We start from the raw sequence: 19,495 nt of genomic DNA, 5'->3' as shown, positions 1-19,495 counted from the left end.
TGTCTGTTTTCACCACTGGGCTTTCCTATCCAACTGAAACACATTGAGAGTCCATAAATTACAGAAGAAGGGCTGGTGTATGCTCTTTACACAAACTTGATTTCTGGGCTCAGTGGGGATATCTAAGAAAAAAATATAGCTATTAAATATTTTTATTCAATACATGGTTATGCCATCTTAAACTTTTCTCTAAAGAAAAAAAGAACAAAACCACTTAAAAGTCACTTACTGACTGAAAAGTGTATGATGGTAAGTACAATTCTTAAAGCATAATTTTTCTTCTTAAGCTCAACCAAGTTCTTGGTAATTTTCTCTCTCTGCTGTGTAAACCTGAATACGGTACAAGTATGCTACAAATATGTACATTAATCCAAAATATGTGTATGCTCTTTGGTCTTGTTCTTAGTGCTAGGCCAAATATTTCAAATAATTGATTTAGTATTTACATGTAAAGTCCTAGAACAAGAACCTTCAGGTTTTGAAGTCAAACATTAAAGTTAGATAGAAGCCATAATTAAAGTCACCATTCATTTCTCTTGCGGTGTCATTTTTGTTATTCATTGCTGTGACCATTAATTACATAATAATTTACTGTAAACCTCTCTATGAAACCTTAGCACTCACCACTGCTCAGGGGAGAGAGCATTTACTAAATGGGGAACTACTAAATGATTCTTCATTATGCTCCTCATTAAGTAGTGGTGCTGTATTTTTTTACACACCATCGAATTGCTGCACTTTATACAGAATTATTAATTTCCCTCATGGGGTTTCTTTGGTGTTTATCATCATGATCAAGCATTCACAATGGTTTATGAAATTAGCTAAACAGTAGTGTGCAAGGTTAAGCGACTGCTTTGCCTTTTGTCTTACAGAAGTGAATTGAAGCACAGAGAGCTTATGGCTCAAGTAAGCCATCTTTTATTTTATGTTGTAGATTGAGGTGCCAAACATTTCCTTTTCAGGTGTGGTTGCACCACTTCCCTATTCAGGTAACCAGTAAGATGAATTTCTTCAGATGCACTGCACAATGCACGCTGCCTGATATAGTACACAAGAATTTATGACTGTGGGCATCAGGTCAGAATTTATTTGCTGTGTGGCCTCAGAGGTGTTTGCTGGTCATCAGGGGAGGGTTCTCTACAAAGACTTCTAGCTCCTCATTTACAGTTTTCTCTTTTTTTTCTCGTGGGCCATTTTAGCCTCTACAGTCCTTTCTTTTCACTCTGGACTCTGCCTCTCTTTTTATTTCCTTCTGTGTTCTAGAAACTCACAGCTTCCCATTTACAGCAATAGCAAGGAGAACTGGTGAGACTAAAACTTCCTCCCTCTTGCCCTGTAAGAAATTTTGCTTCTGTTAAATTTGGCTGTGAAACTAATTCTTGCTTATGTCTACTTGTGGAACCTCTAAAGGCAAAGGCTGTTGGAAGAACATCACTGCCCAGCTGTAAAGGGTTGTGTAGTGCCTTTGTGACTTAGAGTGAATTTGAAAAGCCTTTAACAGAGTCTGAGTGTCTGCAATGAGTGTGGTACTGATGCAGGGAAAATCTTTGTGCTGGTTTTCCAAGTACCTACTACACAAAAACATGCCCCTGAGAAAAATTTGCTTCCTCCTTATGAAATAATAATGATCTAAGGAGAAATTAAATTCATAATGACTGTCTTACCATATGGGCACAACACAGGCACATATTGTTACAGAATCACTGGAAGGGCGAGGTTGTAAGGGGTCACAATGGATCATCAGGCCCAACCTCCCTCCTCAGGCAGGACCATCCCAGACCACATGGCACTGCATTGTGTCCAGACAGCTCTTTAACATTTCCAGGAAGGAAGATTCCTCACCCTCTCTGGGAAACCTGTTCCAGTGCACTGCTAAAGTTCTTCCTTATGTTCAGGTGGAATTCTTGGGCACCTGTTCCTGGTCTTGTCCTATTGCTTAGCGCCACTGAGCAGAGCCTTGTTCCAGCCTCCTGACATCTCCCTTCAGACACAGCAGACATTGATGACATCCCTTCTCAGTCATCTCTTCTCGAGGCTGAGCAGCCCCTGCTCCCTCAGCCTTTCCTTCCAAGAGAGATTCCCTGGTCCCTTCATCATCTTTGGAGCCCAAAATTGGATCTGCCCCAGGAGCTCCCTGTCTCTCTCGTGCTGAGAAGCCCAGAACTGGACACAGCACTCGAGGCTCACTGGGGCTGAGCAGAGGGGCAGGATCCCTTGACCTGCTGGCAATGCTTTATCTTTTCCTGATGCTTTTTTTAGCAGCTGCCTGGTGCAAAGTACAAGAAGGGCAGGGAGAGTTTTCCATCATGCTCTCCCTGATTCCAGCAATGCTGTAGAGATGTTGACATGAATTTAGAGATAGGGTTGTGGTTATGGTAGCTTTTGGCAAAGTATTTTCAGGAGTTTATTTAAGCAGTGTATATTTATCCCCAGCCCATAAACACTCAGTTTTAAAATTTCAGCTTTACAAGTTCTGTTACAAACACTTTGATTTAGAAAGCACTGCTATGGAAAAAGCCAGCTTATTTCACCTGAGAAGCAATGTTTACAAGCTTATAGGCTTGCATTATTTTATGACATGTATTTTATTCAGAGTAGACCATTATAACATTTCTATTTGTTGAATTTATCTGAAATTGAGTTTGCTACACATTATATAGAATCAACATTTTTATTATTTCCATGCTGGGCAGACTTGTTATTTTGGAAAATTTTTTAATAAGTAAATGACAAAGTATTTAAATTATTACTAGTAAATCTCGCACTTCTGAGAAGTGACAGGGTTCTGTTCAGGCATTTCATGTTTCTTTTAGTTACATCAATAAATTATTGGAAAAAAAATAAAAAGTACAGCATATTTCCAGTGACCCTTGTAATCTTTGTAGTTATTGATGTTGTTTCTTCTGTTTCTCATAAAATTTGTAAAATCTCATTGATTGGTACTTGTTTCCTAAAAATGAAGATTTAGAATATATATTTTGCTGTAACTGGTTTCAACTTTCATCCAACTTGATGAAGTACTGCTAAACCAAACAAATCCATGTCTGGGTTTCTTTAGGGTGCTGAATAAACTCAGGTGAGCACTTAGGTGTCACAACATAAAGAGAGATAGAGATATAACTGTTGTGAATAAGCTGGTGATATTTTATGATCTTTCATCACTGTTTTCTTTCCTTAAAACCTCAATTTTATTGAAATAAGGAGACTTAATGGGTAATGACTTAGAAATCTGCTTCTCTAGCCACTACGGCATCCAACAGGATGGACCAGCATAATTGTTGGTGGTTGCTTTGTCTCACAGTGGTGTAATCCTACTGATGCTCAAGTTTCAGGAGCCCAGACAGGTCTTGGTCACCTCATTTGGGCTTCCCTGCCCTGTAGCCCACAGCACCTTCTGCACAAATCATTGTCCTCCTCCTTATAGCTTGATTTCATGGCTTCTCGTACATGTGCATCTTTTGTTACTAAAAGGCTTCTGTACACAGTGTGCTCTTCTAATGATGCTCTCAACTAGAATTTTTTTCCCTTTTCCATTTTCCCCCCTCTCCAGGATGGTTGGCTGTGTGATTGCCTGTTATTTACAGCTTGCATGCACCAAATACCAGCAGCAAGGACAAACCTCATTTTCTCATTCCTCGCTGTACACTAGTGAGCAAGTAAATGTGCTTAATTGTGTTTTTATCTGAGCTAATAAAGCTGTGCCAGGTTGTTAGACATGGAAGACTGCTTAAAGCCAACTTTGTCCCCACCAAGGGTCTCTGCAGACCCCGTTGCCTGGATACGCTGAGGCCAGGGTACCTCAGCGGGCACCAGCAGGGGCTGAATGTTTGCAGGGGAGCTCTCATGATCTGTAATTGCTCAGAGAAGTTGGTGATACTCTGAGTTTTCTTTATTATCAGTACCTTAGGAAATAAGGAGAAAGGCAGCTTTTCATTTTTCTTTTTTTTTTTTTCTTTTGTTCTTTGTTTTCTTTTAAAGTTCCTTTTCTTTCCTTTCTCTCTGATTCTTTTATATCCATACTGCACTTGTCACAGTTCTGGCATTTTATGAATGCTCTTTCAGGACTGATTAATTTATTTCTTTTGTCTGTTAATGTATGCAGTGTATAAATTTAACATGCATCCTATTAAAATCCCTTAAACTGAAATTCTTTAACTGTATCTTTGAACTTTATTTGATATGCCAAATACACTTTAAAAAATGCATGAATCTGAATGAATTCTTCCCGCTTGACCAAGTATGATTTCCTGCTGAAATTTGAATACTGTATACTGGAGCTATCCACAGATTCTTTTGACAGCTTGAGTACATTTCCAGATGGTGTGCAATCACCATTCCTTTTTAAATCTGTTTTTTATAATGGCGATAATTAAGAATTATTTTCTGGGACTGAATAGTCAGTACACCAAAACTGAAAATGGTCAAGGAAATAGTTAGCCACAAAGGGCTGAGATAAAATTTTTTCAGGACCATGATTTATAATAGGACCATGATTATACCCTACTTTTAAATGAAGTGGTGCTTTGCTAATTGTTGCACAGGGGAACAAAATAGTTCACCTTTGTATGTTTTCTGAGAAAGGGAGAAAAGGTAATATTATTCTCTTTCAGTAGATTCTTGATCAGATGAAGCCAAGAGCCTTTAAAATATTAATTTCAACAGTAAAACCTCTCTATATGTACACTTCTATACATGCAAAGACATGTTAAATAGCTAAGATTAATAGTCAAATCTTCAGAAAATGAAATCCAGGACTATGGGCTCAACCCATATGCAAGATGAATGACTGAACTTTGTTTCTCTCATGTTGTCTAAGTATTTATGCCAAACATCATATTTATCCAGAATCACAGTTATTAGTTATATAGCTGTAATTAGGCATTGTATTTAATTGCACACCATTATTTCCATGTACTTACCTAATTAAAGTAGTTAGCTTGTATGCATAAAACTGTAATGAGAAATTATTATACTGTGGGATGGCTGTCTGCTCTTGTCTGCAATCACTGCCAGAGTTGGGTTCCAGCAGCAAGCTTCATGCACAAGAACTTATATCCTTGCTGTGGAGGAAGAAACTTCACTAATCTAAAATGTTTCACTGTAGTCCTAGGTAGTCCTGGTGTTTTGGCAGGAAGAGGAAGATGACTGAAAAAATCTGATTTTTAGTCTAGATAGTTTGGTTTTTTAAATCCAAGAACTAAAATTTAACATGTGGACTTCTGCCCTTGGGTATAGTATATTCCCAGTGACCCTTGTAATCTTTGTAGTTATTGAGTGTGTTTCTTCTGATTTTCATAAAATTTATAAAGTCTCATTGATGGGTACTTGGTTCCTAGGTATACAGTTTCAGAATTATCCACCCGAAATGGGGTTGGATATATTGTAATATATCATTCTGTTTCCCGTCTCAGATTAAACAAACATACAGGCAATACTGATGGCAATCTCCTGATCAAACCAGAGCTGCTGCTGCAGTGTTCAAATATCCTGATAAACCCAGGGAAAAGCCAGTAAAATTCAGTCAGGCAAAACCAAACATGATCGATATGTACCTCAGGTGGAGCAAGCACTTGGAAGGAAAAAGTAAGGGGGTTTTTGCCCTTTTGGTACTGCTAATTTAGCTCTGGTGTCAAAGAAATACCTTGGTAATCTGTAAATCCACTTTTAAATGCTTAGTTAACAAATATATGTATAGCAATACATATTGCCCATTTCCTGGAAAAGTCACTGAGTTGCCACAGGACTACTTTGCTAGTGTTGCGAAAGAAATATATCTGACAATTTTACTGGGAAATGGCTTATACATTGATCTGATATACACACACTATTGATCTTTGAGACACCTTAATGGGATTAAACGGAAGATACGTTTATTAGTTATAAGGCTGAAAATTTTTACACAGAGAAGAGGACCAGTCTTGTTCTAAAAGAAAAAAAAGGTCTAAATCTGGCTTGAGGGAAAGTGTTAATTAAGAGTCTAGAGGGCAAGGGATGAGCACAAGAGCTTTGGGTGGACAGGTGCTAGAATAGTTTTATTTATTGTATCTTCTGCACAGTTAGAAAATTAGTAGGAGCCAATACAGAGGCCAAAGTTTAAAAAGTGTTTGAGGCAGTAATGTTCACTAAGTGCACTCATATTTTCTCTCACTAAATTAGAGTTGTATGCTTTGCCAATATATGTTCACAGTTATGGCAGTTTCTCCAGTAGGATCACAAATGGAATTGATGGGTTGCTCTTGCCTATAAAAATGTGTCTTCTAGGCTGAAATGTGGGAAAGTGTGAGGGGAGGAGGAAGGAAAAAATAAACCAAGTACCAAGGGATAGAAAAGGTATTGTCTTCAGCACGGGATTTCTGGAAATGTTTTGTCTACTGTTAGCACTCATTATCTGCTACATTTTAAACAGCTTTTAGGGTGGTAAATCTTAGCAATGTGAAAAAGCTAAGAAAACTAATTTATAGCCAAACAATGCTTTTAACATAATATATATATAAATTTATTACAGAGTCACTTTTCAGATATTTTTGTCTTTTCTGAGTTAACCTGGTGGAAGTTATTCTGCCCACTTTCTGTGAAGTCTCAAACATTGAAATCACTTGAACAAGCATGATTTATTCTGCTGATGGCTGTGCATGCAGAATAACATAATCTCTAGATTACAGTACTACCCAGTCTCTTGTCCCTTTTTCTGAATCAGTATAATATTCTGTGCTACATCTATAAGTACTTGTGTTTACAAAGTGTTTTGTTTTCCCAGAAGTTCATGTGAGTTCAGAAACGGTGACCTGAGCCTAGTGCATGAGTGAGTTGTACTGATAAAGCCCAAAGTGTTCTTGAACTCTGAAGCACTCTGCAACCAGAATTATCATGAGAAGATTTCTCTCCTGACATTCAGTTCCATTTTTTAATCACCTTGACCTTGGGTTTTTTACCTTAAGCATGCCTGGTGAATGGTACAAACCCTCATTTAGTCCTTCCCCCAGGAAGAAAAGCTTTTATTTATTAGGTTTTTTATTATGTGAGCACATTTTCATTGTCATGCTTGGTGTGTATTGCAGTGCTTCCAATCCACCAGTGACATTTTCTTCCATTAATAAGTAAGTATTAATGATTGGATGGTTTTAATTAAGGCAAATGGTGTTTATTTCTCTTTGCAGAGCTGTGAGTTGAAGGTATACGTTGAAATTACATTAATTATGTATTGCACGTAGACATGGAGTGTTTTGTATAATCAATTAAGGCATGGGAAAAATTATGTCATTTATGATTACATCTGGGGTGGAAGACGTGTAAATAATGAATGTTATAGGAATGCTGTCAATGGTTTGCCCTATTTCTGAAGATTAACACTTAGAAGATTAATTTTCAAGTATTTACTACTCCTTTAAAAGGATGTAAGAGAAAATGCTTCCAAAATAAGCTGTCAAACATAAGACACAAAACTGCAAACAAACCTTTGCACTGAAATATTGAGAAATGTACAAGTTTGTCTGCAATCCTTATCTGATAATCTACAGTGTTTCACAGTACAAATAGCTTACTTAGAGTGCAAAATCAAATAGCATTTCAATCCTTTATTAGAAACAAATTGCCTACTACATCATCAAGTCTGCCAGATTCCTATAAAAACTCCCAAAATCCAGCAGATTTTGTGTTAAAATTGAATTGGCAAAATGCAGCCCTGAATAAATTAATCTGCCTAACCTTGTCTCTGCTTTAGCTGTGTGTATGATCTATGACTGCTATGTTAAAAAGAAAAAAAAAAATCACATTGTCATCTAAATAGTCAGGCTCTGATCCTGAAAAGACCTATAACTCTGCTTAATTTTAGCAACATGAGGGTCCCAATGGCCCTTTAGTTGCCTAATGAAGGGCTCAAAAATAAGCAGGCATGCGTAATAATCTTTGTTAGGAACTGGGCGTGAGGAAGTCATAAAAAAGGCAATTGTGTCCAAGAGAGTTAAACATCTTTTCAAATTGCTATAGCAGAAAGGGTAAATTTAGCAGAAAACAATTACAGCCATGATTAGGGAATGGCTGCAGACTTAATTAGCTGGTTTTTAAAGTGTATATATATCAGAAAACAACATCAATGTCATATTACAAAAGAAAATATGAATGTAGGATGAAATTAGCTAGAGAATGCGCTCTTTTAAAGAGTTTTTTAGGGTATTAAATCAAAGAGGGACACATTCCATAAATTTTAGGCATTTCTGCAAACACTAGTGTAACAAACAATGTCACAAACTACTTGGTAAATTTATACAGGATGCATGATGAATTTTATGGTGATTCATACCTAAATCTCTTCATTATTTTGTGTAGAAATTATTCTAAAAATACAATGTTTATGAAGTTCTAGCATGTGTATCAGTTTATCCTTTGTCCTGTATGATTTTCCTGATGGATTTAATAGACTCTTTGCACTTCCTATGTGAATGTAGTTAAAATCTTGTGAATAGACTACAGTGGAAAGCATAAATTTCTAATCAAGGTGATTTGCTTGCAATTGTACTTAATTGTGGAAGATTTATATAAGCTATGGAAAGGGTGAAAACAGTACCCTTATTGCTTTTAAAGTGGCTCCTTTGTGACTCACTCTGCCATGTCTGTGTTTATACACAGAATTTACGTGCCCCAGCTGTGGTGGTGGCAGCGGGCAGCCAGGGTGGAACTGAGTGCCTGGGAGCTGTGGCAGGAAACTGCACAGCCTGCCCTTTCCTCCTGTTTGTATGGATGCAAATGTTCTTGGCAAAAGGGATGGAAAAACCCTTTCTGTTGTGGCCCTGCTCAATGCTGAAGCAAAGCGGCCGAGATCTTCAAGTGTCTTCCTGAAGGTTTTCTCGTCTTGTATTTCTCTCTCTGCTCAAAACAACCCAAAACCAGCAAACCATGTCTTGGTATGCAGTTAGCCTGTTGCAAATGCAGGGGCAGATGTAAATAGTGCAGCTCCTGGTTTGCCTTGTTGGTACCTGTGAGTATTTGAACAATGTCCCAGTTGAGCAGGGACAAAACCAAAGGATGGGATTATCTCCTTTGCAGTCTGTGAGGGCAGCATCCTGAGCCTGCTTAGGAATGAACCATCTGTCTGGAAATGTCACCTTCTGGGAGAGCCCTGCTCGTAGATGTTTTTTTAACTTCTACCCAGCTAATTAAGTGGCCAAACCCAAACTGCCTAAATTGGATTATTTTTAGCACTTAAATACCACGATGATACAGCTATGCCACAGACAATCATTAGAACTAATCTGATATGTAAAGTAAATTTTAGAAAAAATTCAACTTCTCTTATATGTAGGAGAGGATATTATAGCAATATGAATTAAAGGAGAAAGTATTTTAAATACAAATTCATGTAGGACAGGCTGTAAAGCATTCAAACCAGTAGGCTGTGTTTATTTGTCTCTAGCATGCAATAACTATAGGGAAAAGGTGGGTCAGAGAGGGGGGGAGAGAGAGAGAAGGAGAGGTCCCAGGTATCCACAGGGTGAGTATGAGCAGTTTTTTTTCCTTTCCCGTTGCTTGCCACAGTGGGAATGTTTGTCCAGGTGCGTTAACCAGGATGCACTAAGCAAACTTCTGCTCTGCCAGGCCTGGAATTGTGCCTTCCTGTCACAAATGCCTCCCTTTTGTACTTATCTCAAGTTCCACTGTGGTGGCTTATCTTTTGGCAGGTTCCTTCTGTGGCCTTGACAGTGTTTGAGACGGGCAACCCTGGTTTTTTATCTATTTTTGTACCTTAATTTTTCCCTTAGTATTGTCCAAGTTTTGAATTTCTTAAGAAAAAGGGTAGAGTGATCAAACCATTTTTCTCTAGTAAATTTCAGAGATATCTTCTATTCAGAGCCAAACCCAACTGATGGTTATTTAAAGCATCATCAATACAAGGCTCTTCATTTACTGTTCTAATTCAAAATTGTTTTTAGTGCTGAGTCTGTCTGGTGGATGGAGGCAGGCAACTGTTTCTACCCTCACAATATTCTCACAATGTAAATGTAAACCAAATGGAGCCTACATATACATCACCTAATATTTCAGTTGATCTAGGAGTAAAACAGTAAATAATTTAATTTCTGTATGCAGTTACCTATTCTAGTTTTCTTTAATTTTGTTCTCGCATTCTTGTCTTCTACTTTGTAATTATCTATTCTGTGCAGATGCTCTGCAAGTCATGAACATGCTTGCCATCTGCATATGCCTTCATTTCCAAGAGCAAACTGCTCCCAAGACTAGTTCTAATCAATTGATGGATTGATAATTGGTTTGCTGATCTGTGCCTTCTAAAACGTGTGTTGCCAGGGTTCTTTTTGCAGTAGCTGTTTTCTCTAATAAAGGGAAAGGTTATAGCGTAGACCATGTACAAATATTGCTCTATTTTTCTGTAACATTCTTGCTACTGCTGCAGCTGTTCACCTTCCTGCTTGAACTTTAAAACAGCCTTAATAGTACCAATAAATCAGCCTTCATCACTTTGGAGTCACTAACTCAGGGAAGAGGAGTGATAGTGACTTATTTGGATGACTTATCACAAACGTCAGGTGATAGGACTAAGAAAGTGGCACTGGAGAATTATAGGAATGGAGTTAATATTGTGCAATTTTATCTGTAATTTGGGAGTGGCTGCAAGGTTTTGTTGGGCTCCATTCTCACCCCTTCTGGCTCCAATCACAGCAGTATCCTAGCCTGGATAGGAGTGTTTACCACAATGCAGACAGGGATGCTATTAATTCAAAGTTCACAGAACCTGATAATAGGAGTCCCCTAATCACAGTTGACTGTAATAGCTAATTCTGAAAAGGAAAATGCTGCAAAGTGAGAAACATGGCCCTCTCTTTTGCTAACTACAAAACAATAGAGGGAAATTGTGTTTTAATTTCTTAACACTGTTTTATTGGGGCGGGGAAAATATACACAAAGAAACACATGTATTTCAGTGAGGTTAAGGAAGAGATTTGTCTGCCTACATATTAATCATTTGATTAAGGTTCTCTCTAAACACAAAATAAAAACGTTTCTAGCATAAGGATTTTGCAAATTTTCCATATGGAATTTTTCAGACAGCCTCTGATTAATTCTGTTGGCACCTGGGCTTTTGTATGTTTTTTGTGCCCTTTGCATGTTTTTGTTTGTTTACCTTAACACTTTTTAATTATTTTTTTCTTAGCATTTTGTGTATTTGTATCACATTTATAATGTCTAGTTACTAAAGCTAGGGAGTCAAAGAGGAAAAAACTGCTGTGGGTCTCTAGTGAGTTTCACAAAAAAATTTAATTTGAATTTTTTTTTTTGTGCTAGAGTGATCTCTTTTGTCATTCTTGTGAAAACTTGTATAACCTTCACAATTTAGTGCAATGTTTGTATCTTGAGTAATTACTATAGCTGCTTTTTTGTTTTTTTTGGGTTTGGTTTTTTTCCTCCTCTTTTTGCTACAGTCAGCAGACATTTTAAATTTTCATATAGCATGTTAACTGCTTGGGCTGATTAGTGTGAAATTTTGCTGCATTCCTGAGCAAGATGCAAGAGGAATACAAAGTGAGTTTTATTTCTTATATTGAAGTTATAATCCTTTCCTACTGTAGATGTTCTGATGCTCTTTCACTTGAAAGAAATCAATAACCATTGGAATATGAATTTAAGAGAGGCAAATTCCATTTAATGGCAATCTTATTTTGAGCTAACATTTTTGTTTTGAATAAAAACAAGAACAGTTGGTAGACATAGACTTGATGTATGATGTTTTGAATCAAAACCTAGGTTTCTGTGTGTCCACTGAAAATTAGGACACTAGTCTGGAATGTAGGAAGTAAAGATCTTAGTCATGCTGAACTGATCCAAAATAGTGGGGTGGATACAGATTCCTCTGAATTATTCATAGAAACTGGAGCTGAATCTCTTGCAGGCCAAGCCAGTCCTTTAACCCATTGGTTACACAAGTCTGTCTTTTCTCCTGATTCTCAGATCTTGTAATAAGGCACATTGGTCTTAGTAAATGCCAAAAGCTGGAATATTTTGGACCAGGTAGAATGGCTTGTTTCAAAACAGCATGAGTAGATGTTTTCATAGGTTTCACAGTGCTTAAATCACCCTCATGTGAGGACACTCCCTGAGCTTACAGCAACCATCTGAGCTGATTAAGAGCCTCTGAGGGAAACACACAACTTTACTAGAACTGGCTCATGTGCAAGTCAACATACAATTTCTGTCCCAAAGGACAGGAACATGGACTAGCAGTGTGGTTTTCTTTGATAGATGCCCAAATCAGAGGACAGATTTTTTAGTTGTTAGGCTGAGATTCTATGTCATAGGCTTTATAAATTTTTATACAGCCTCCTTAATTCTTACAGTTACCTAAGGGATGCTGCACAACCGAAATATCTATAATGGACTGGGCTGGAATTCATGTGGTACCTACTGGACAAAAACCCAGCAGCCCTTGTAAAACAGCTGCTAGATTTGGTGTTAACTGAAGTACCCATTGATGAGTTAGATGGCTTTAATTTGAGGGATAAGCTAAGGAATGCTCTGATTGGTGAGGAGCTGTGTAAGGCCAGTCAGTAAAAAGAAATTTTTAATTCCAGAAAACGAACGAAGGTGAAATTTTATTGTCCTGTCTTTTAATGAGTGAAATGACCTCTGTTTTCTTGATATCCAGGCAGTCAGACCGTGTTTGTTCAAAAGCCCCACATCCCATATTAGTGATTAACATTTATGTACCATGTGCAGTATTCACTGCAGGAAGCAGTGCAATTCAGCACTGCTTTAAATTAATTAAATACTGGAGTCCTTCCTAGAAGTGCTGTAAATAATTTTGTGCTTGGTATTGCACCAGTATGGACTGTACAGTTAGCAGTGCTGCTGATCTGTATTCAGCTGCTATTATTTAGGGGTTTTCTTTCACAAAAGATGGATGTCAAGGGACAAAACCTCAGGGACAAAGATCACAGAGATGTTCAGAAAGGGACAGCTTCTGGTAGTCATTCAGTGGGTACCAGGGAGAAGACATCATTTTCCATTGGATTTGGGATCAGAAACTCAGTATTTGCTTTGCATCCAGTTGCTGATGGGTCCCAAAGCAGCATGGTAGCCAGCATAATTAGCCTCTGGATAATAAGGGAGGGGGAGCAGTGAAAAACATGGAATAACTATTAATCCTGCTGCAATATGCAGCAGTTCCAATTTTCATCTAAGTTCTTCATTGTGGGAAGGAGAGAAAGCAGTGGTTCAGTCAATGTTAAAATTTGAACAAGTTTTAAAGGAAAAAAAAAAGATTTTTTTACAGGTGTTACCAGCAATACAAGCAACTACAAAATGAAAACCGTAGTCATAATGGAGAGTCAAGCTTTTCTTAATATAGCAAAAGCAACACCTTTTCCTATGAACTTGTGTGTGAACAGTTTCCAGCCTGAGAAAGGCTTTCCTTGTTCAGTGGAGAAACCTGCAGGAAATTTTCAAATGTTGAAGACAGAAGAATTTTAGGACCTTGTCCTAGTTGAAGGCCTTGACCAGATGTTGTCCATTCCATAACGTGTCCATTTCCTGTCCCCCTTCATCCTCTTCCCTGATTATGGCAGTACTGGGTTAATCAGTTAGGACTAAAAGCCCAAAATGTGCATTGAGTAATAAATTTCAGATTATTCACTCAGCTTTAATAAAAAGTCACCCTTCTCATGTAAGCTTCTGCTTATAGATTAATGGCTCTCAGTGAGAATAAGCAATGCATGGTGAACCAGACAGTCAGCAAATTCAAATGCTAGGGAGATGACCCTTTTGTAATGATTCCACCTACACTGAAAAACAAATTGATTTATGAAGAGGAATAAATTTGTTCAACAGTGGACATGACACGAACAGCAAACTGGCATTATTTTCCATTATTGGTTTGAAACTACTGATGTAATTAAATATCACTTACTTTTCCATCTCCTGCCAGAAACCACAGTGTAAGAAATAGCAATAAATATAATCATAGTCTGGCAAATGAGCTGGAAGTTCTTTCCTCATTATGCTCTCAGCATTATTTGGATCACAATGCATGTTTGCCATTTAACCACAGGTCAATTTCATATGCCTGCTGATTAATGCTAGATACTTACATAGACACACTCACTACTCCTCCACATCATGTCTTTTATTTAAAATGTAAAATGACCCTTAATTTTAGAAAGACCTTATTGTATGAAATCTACATAACCTGGTCCAACTAAGAGGAACATGTGATTTATTTTTCTCTTAGGTGAGAATCTCCTTTGTGCCATTTATCAGTTCGAAGAAAAAGATAAACCAAATTGGAATAATTTTTCCCACAGAGACATCTAGAGTGCTCAAAATAGCAGGAGCAGTTGGCTAATAAAGCAAACTGGAGTTCAACTACTGCTATGCTCTGTCCCACAGTTTTAATTTCATCTCACTGAAGACAATTTTATTTTCAGAGAACACGTTATATGGCAAGCACTTTCCTCATTACCCATGTGATTTTAATATGACAGAATACTCTGAGTTAAAACTACTCAACACTCATATAGTCAGTCAACTCCTGACTTAAATTGATCCTTAAAGGAAAGCTGTCATGGTGTGTATCAGAAATTGAATCATTTAGACTTTATATATCTACAGAAAAGGAGAATCAGTATTACTTCACTCTTAACAGTTGTAGGTTTGCTTGTTTAAGCTTTTTAAAATTTATTTATGAGTTAAACACACTAAACCTTTTTTTAACCTCTTCATCAGCATTTCTCTTAAAAAATATGCAAGTAAGAAATCTTAACTGAATTTATGTTCTATTTTATTACTCTAATGAATGTATGAAGGCCATACTCATGCAAAGACACAGCTCTGATTAGTTAGGATGTTCCTTCTAGGCAAATGCTAGTTCACTTTCAGGACTGCAATTTTTATAAAATAATTTTTCATTTTCTTAGCCTTATTTCTCTAGGTGTAAAGACTTTAAGATATCTATTGCTCTTTGGAGAAGATTTCTTTAGGAAAGTTAAGAAAGTAAAGCAACTTTCTTGAGAATTCTACATATCTGATGGGGAAATTTATGCAATCATCGAATTCTTATAGACATGTTAGCCTTTTGCACAGTACTGTTTGTAAAAAGCTTTTATCAATATTTGGGATTTTTTAAGATATTTTCTTTGACCTATTCTGTTAATCGTTGTAATAGATGTAGAAGGAGATTACTTGTAACTCCCACCTCATGAGACTTGTCTAGCTGCTAACTGACTGTAATTTGCTATATTTTGTGTTTTAAAAAAGATGGGAATGAAAAATAAATGAACACCTCTGCCACAAATTATTTTGATTTGTTATCACAGTTGTTTTGGATGCCAAATCTGATAAGAATCCAAGCATGGTCAAGACCAATATATAGCATACTTGTGGATGCAGTTCCATGACATAGAATAATGAGTACAGTGGTTATGGTTAATATTTTATATCAAGAGACTGTGATTGTCTCTTGCCTAGTATTCTTGCTACTGCAACCCTGCACTGGGAGATGGAGGAGAGAACAGGAGACTGCTTCATTCATATTCATGTTAGAAATTCATAGAGGTTATGGTTTTATTCCTTTCCAAGTGGTTATGCTTTTATTAAAAAGAAGAAGACACTCTAAGGGATCTGGAGATCAAAATAATCTAATTTAGCAACTGCAGGAGCCAACAGTAGGTTTTATGATTTGTCCTTTCTTCAGCTAAATAGTTTGTGTCAGGTAGGTCATTTTCATTTTGCACATTTTGAAGACAGTGTATGAGTACCTCATTGAAATTTGAGGACAAGAATTTAATTAAGCAATTAAAAAAATTGAATTATCATGCTGATTTGGGTAACATGCCAGTCTGTGGCCCTTTGAACTAACGCAGCTTACTTTCAGACTCTGACGCTGTTTTGCTTTGAGCTAATTTAAATATTTAGTACACTTAATAGAAGCCAACAACAGAAGCTTGACAAGGCTTATAAGACTTATAAAACATGTAAGATCCTTCCAGAGAAGGTTTCAATTTCATCTACATCCACACCTGGTAGATTTGGGTTCTAAAAATAACTTGGAACTCTCTTTTGTCCTTTCTAATTCTGATCATGTTTGTTGTTTTTACTGATCATCTTAACCAGAGTAAGAGTTACTGCTATTTTTTTATTTTGCCTCTGTTATTTCTCTTGACTCTGAGTTCCACTATTGCCTCCAAAACCTGAACTTTTCTAACAAAAAGCTTTGTCTAGGCATAGTATATTCCTAAAATGCAATATAATTTTCTCAAGGGAGGAACTCTTAAGTTTTGTATAATTCCAAATTCAACTCAGTAAAATTTGCCAACACTCCTGTGGTTAATTTGGAACACTCTCAGTAAAAATTAAAAAAAAAAAAAAATTAGGTTCCAAATTACATAATATTTAAAATTAAGAAAACTGAGAAAAGCCTAATAACAGCTCAGAATTTCCTCTCCAGGAGGAGTTTTAAAATGCTTTATATTAACTTACTCTTGCAACAACTCTTACAACTCTTCTGCCTTAGAACTATCCTTCTGTTAAATGTAGCCTGAGGATTGTAAAGCTCCCAGATGCCAACCTCTTGATTACAAGGAAGCAATTAGTAATAGAATCTAAATTTATATTTCTCAAGATGAAGAAATAAAACCCCTATGAGAGTAATTTCTCTGGGCTGCATTTCAGAAGAAAGTACACTTTGAACAACAAAAACCTCTACTGTGAAAAAGCAGCATGATATCATTAAAGTTGTGGCAGACAGTGTTGCTGTACTTTAAAATAAATAAATTAGTGAAGTTGTTTTCATTTTAAAAAGCACTTCTAAATTAGAACAAGCTTTGGTAATTTCAATCATGAAATTTGAAATGAAGGTATTTTCAACTTGTAGCTGTTTAGAAATGTAAAATGAAATATTTAAGATAACCTAGTCAATATGTCTTTAGAAATTCTTTTAACTTCATTGCCAGCTTACATAAATACAAAGGTTAAAACTGGATGACCAGTGCTCCCTGTGAAACCTCTGTATTGCCAAACTGTATTCAATTTATTATTTCAGAAAATGTCATTAATCTTTTTGGTTTGCAATTAAATATGCTATCATTACCAGGAAAACTTAACAAAAACAATGCCTTTGGCACTGCTGATATTAAAATTTTTCTCAAGAATGTAGGAAAAATGTGAACTAACAGTTGTTAAAGTGTGTTATGGAAATGAACTATTTTATGGAGAGCTTTATGCTCTTTTTTAATAAGATGCTGTTTGATCTACTAAACTGCATAACTAGGATTTAAAGTTCACCCTTTTTATTAAAGGGTTACCGTTTCCTTAACCTCTTATAAACTCCAAATTAATTACTTACAAGTCTTCTCTATTCAGTGATACTCTCAGACAAAGCACCGTGCAAGGAACTATAATTTGGATATGGCAAGGTTGTGTTTCCCTGAGTTTCAGTTCAGGTCCTAACTGCAATATCTTCCAGTGATTTTAAGATTTCTATCAGATGCAATGTCTTCAGTGCAATTCACAGAAAAAACTGTATGTAAGAAATAGCATTTAGAAACCCATTTCTAAAGCCAAAGATAAAAAAAACCTAAAAAATATATTATTTTAGAATCTCTAAAACAAGAGGGGAAGAGGATAACAAAGATTTAAATCTTTCATCTTTAATCTTTCTTAAAAGTTTAATTAGCAAAAAAGGTGGGTTTTTGTTTGTTTTTGTTGTTTTGTTGTTTTTTTTTGTTGGGTTTTTTTGTTTTGGTTTTTTACCATTACTACTAAAATGGAAAAGAATAGTTCATACTGAGAAGGAAGAAACCTGCGAGGTAAGACTTATGTTCAGTTAATTTTCCTATTGTGGTTAAAACTTCAGCTTATTGAGATTTTCTCCAAGAGAATGCCTTATGGTGCACTCTTGCCCCTCTCCATCCCACTTGTATACTCAAAATCCCCAAGACTTCTACCTGTAAGCTTTTAAATTAGTTTATAATGTTATATCATCACAACTATCACAGTACCCACAAATAGTTACATATGGTTTTGTGTTGCTTGTGTCAGCTTTTAACCTAACAGAAGTTGTAAATTTATTTCATGCTTACAGCTTTATCTTTTGCATAAATGGTATGTTCACTGGATCTTTAGGATCCATCACCTAATTATTTAATTCCTTTTTTTGTGTTTACTATTATCCAGGTCAGCATCCATGTGCTTTGTTAAGGTTTCCTTTCTGGTTCTTTAAGGGTAATAATTCAAGCCTTGCACTGTTTGTTTGTCCACATTGATGTGTAGATAGATTATGCACCAGTGGTGGTGATGATAAATACTTAGTGAGTGACTTCTTGGCTTTTTAATTTTCTTCAACTTTTTATCTACTGTGTGACATTTTACTAGCTCTTTCTTTAAATGATTACTCTATCTCAAAGTCATATACTTTGAACCGAATAAAAAACAGTCGGAGTTGAGATAGCAGCAAGTGGAGACAAACCTGAGGTAACACTGCTCTGAGTATCTTAGGCAGGATTTGTTCCTCTGAAATAATGAAAGTGTCACTGCAGGCCTGTAATTTGCCTCTTCTGTTCTTTCTGGTGTTCAAGTTGAGCCAGAGAGGATTTAAGGTGTAATGTGTTATCCTAAGAAGAGGCTCAAGCAGCACCCTTCTCATGAAGCGTAAGAGAAATTCACTCCAAGCTAAGTGGTGCTTTCAGCTCAGGTGTGCAGAGCTGAGGGGAGAAGCACAATCTTTACTTCTATCACCAGTCAGGGCTGACTGTGGCACTTTCTCAGAGCTGTAAAACAAAACAACAAAAAAAAAATGCAAAGAGGAGGATTAAAGTATAGTTTTGAAAAGGAGAAGATGAAAAATAGAGCCTGGAGCGCTCTTGGCTACTGGTAAATCTTTTAAACTCCTTTAAAGCTTAATCTAGCTGAATTACACCTACATGTAATTAGTCACACTTCCAGATACATTATAACACATCCACTTTGGTTTTATTTTTTTATGAGTGATAAGTTGCTAATAGTGGTTGCTCACCACCATGGCTCTTTAAGCTGGACTTGCACAGAGCACTCAGCTCTTGCTTTATGCCTTTTTCTTCTGGTGTCAAGTGACAAATGGTTGAGCCAAGAGATCAAGCCTAAGGGCACAGAAGAGGGTGAAAAAAGCAAGTTTATAGCTTTGCACTCCAGGAGAGGAGAGTTTGTCCTCTTCAATGATATTCTTAGGAGAGTCACCTGGGGATAAGGCCCTGGAGGGAGGAGGGATACAAGAAATCTCATGTGTTTTCAGGGACCACCCCCTCCCAACTCAGGGCTTTCTCTTTCAAAGAATGAGACGCCATGCAAAGATGCCAGAAGGCCTCTGTGGATAAACAAGCTGCTTCTGGCCAAACTCAAAGACAGAAAAAGGAAGAAGAGAGAGGGTGGAAGTAAGGATAGGTACTGTGGGAAAAAATACAGAAACCTTGTCCAGACATCCATGGAGGGGAGAAGTTAGGAAAGCTAAAACCCAAAT

Source organism: Agelaius tricolor, unplaced genomic scaffold, assembly GCF_023055355.1.
Source record: "Agelaius tricolor isolate 1412-34295 unplaced genomic scaffold, bAgeTri1.0.p SCAF_9, whole genome shotgun sequence".
Lineage (NCBI taxonomy): Eukaryota > Metazoa > Chordata > Aves > Passeriformes > Icteridae > Agelaius > Agelaius tricolor.
This window is presented reverse-complemented; position numbering follows the sequence as displayed.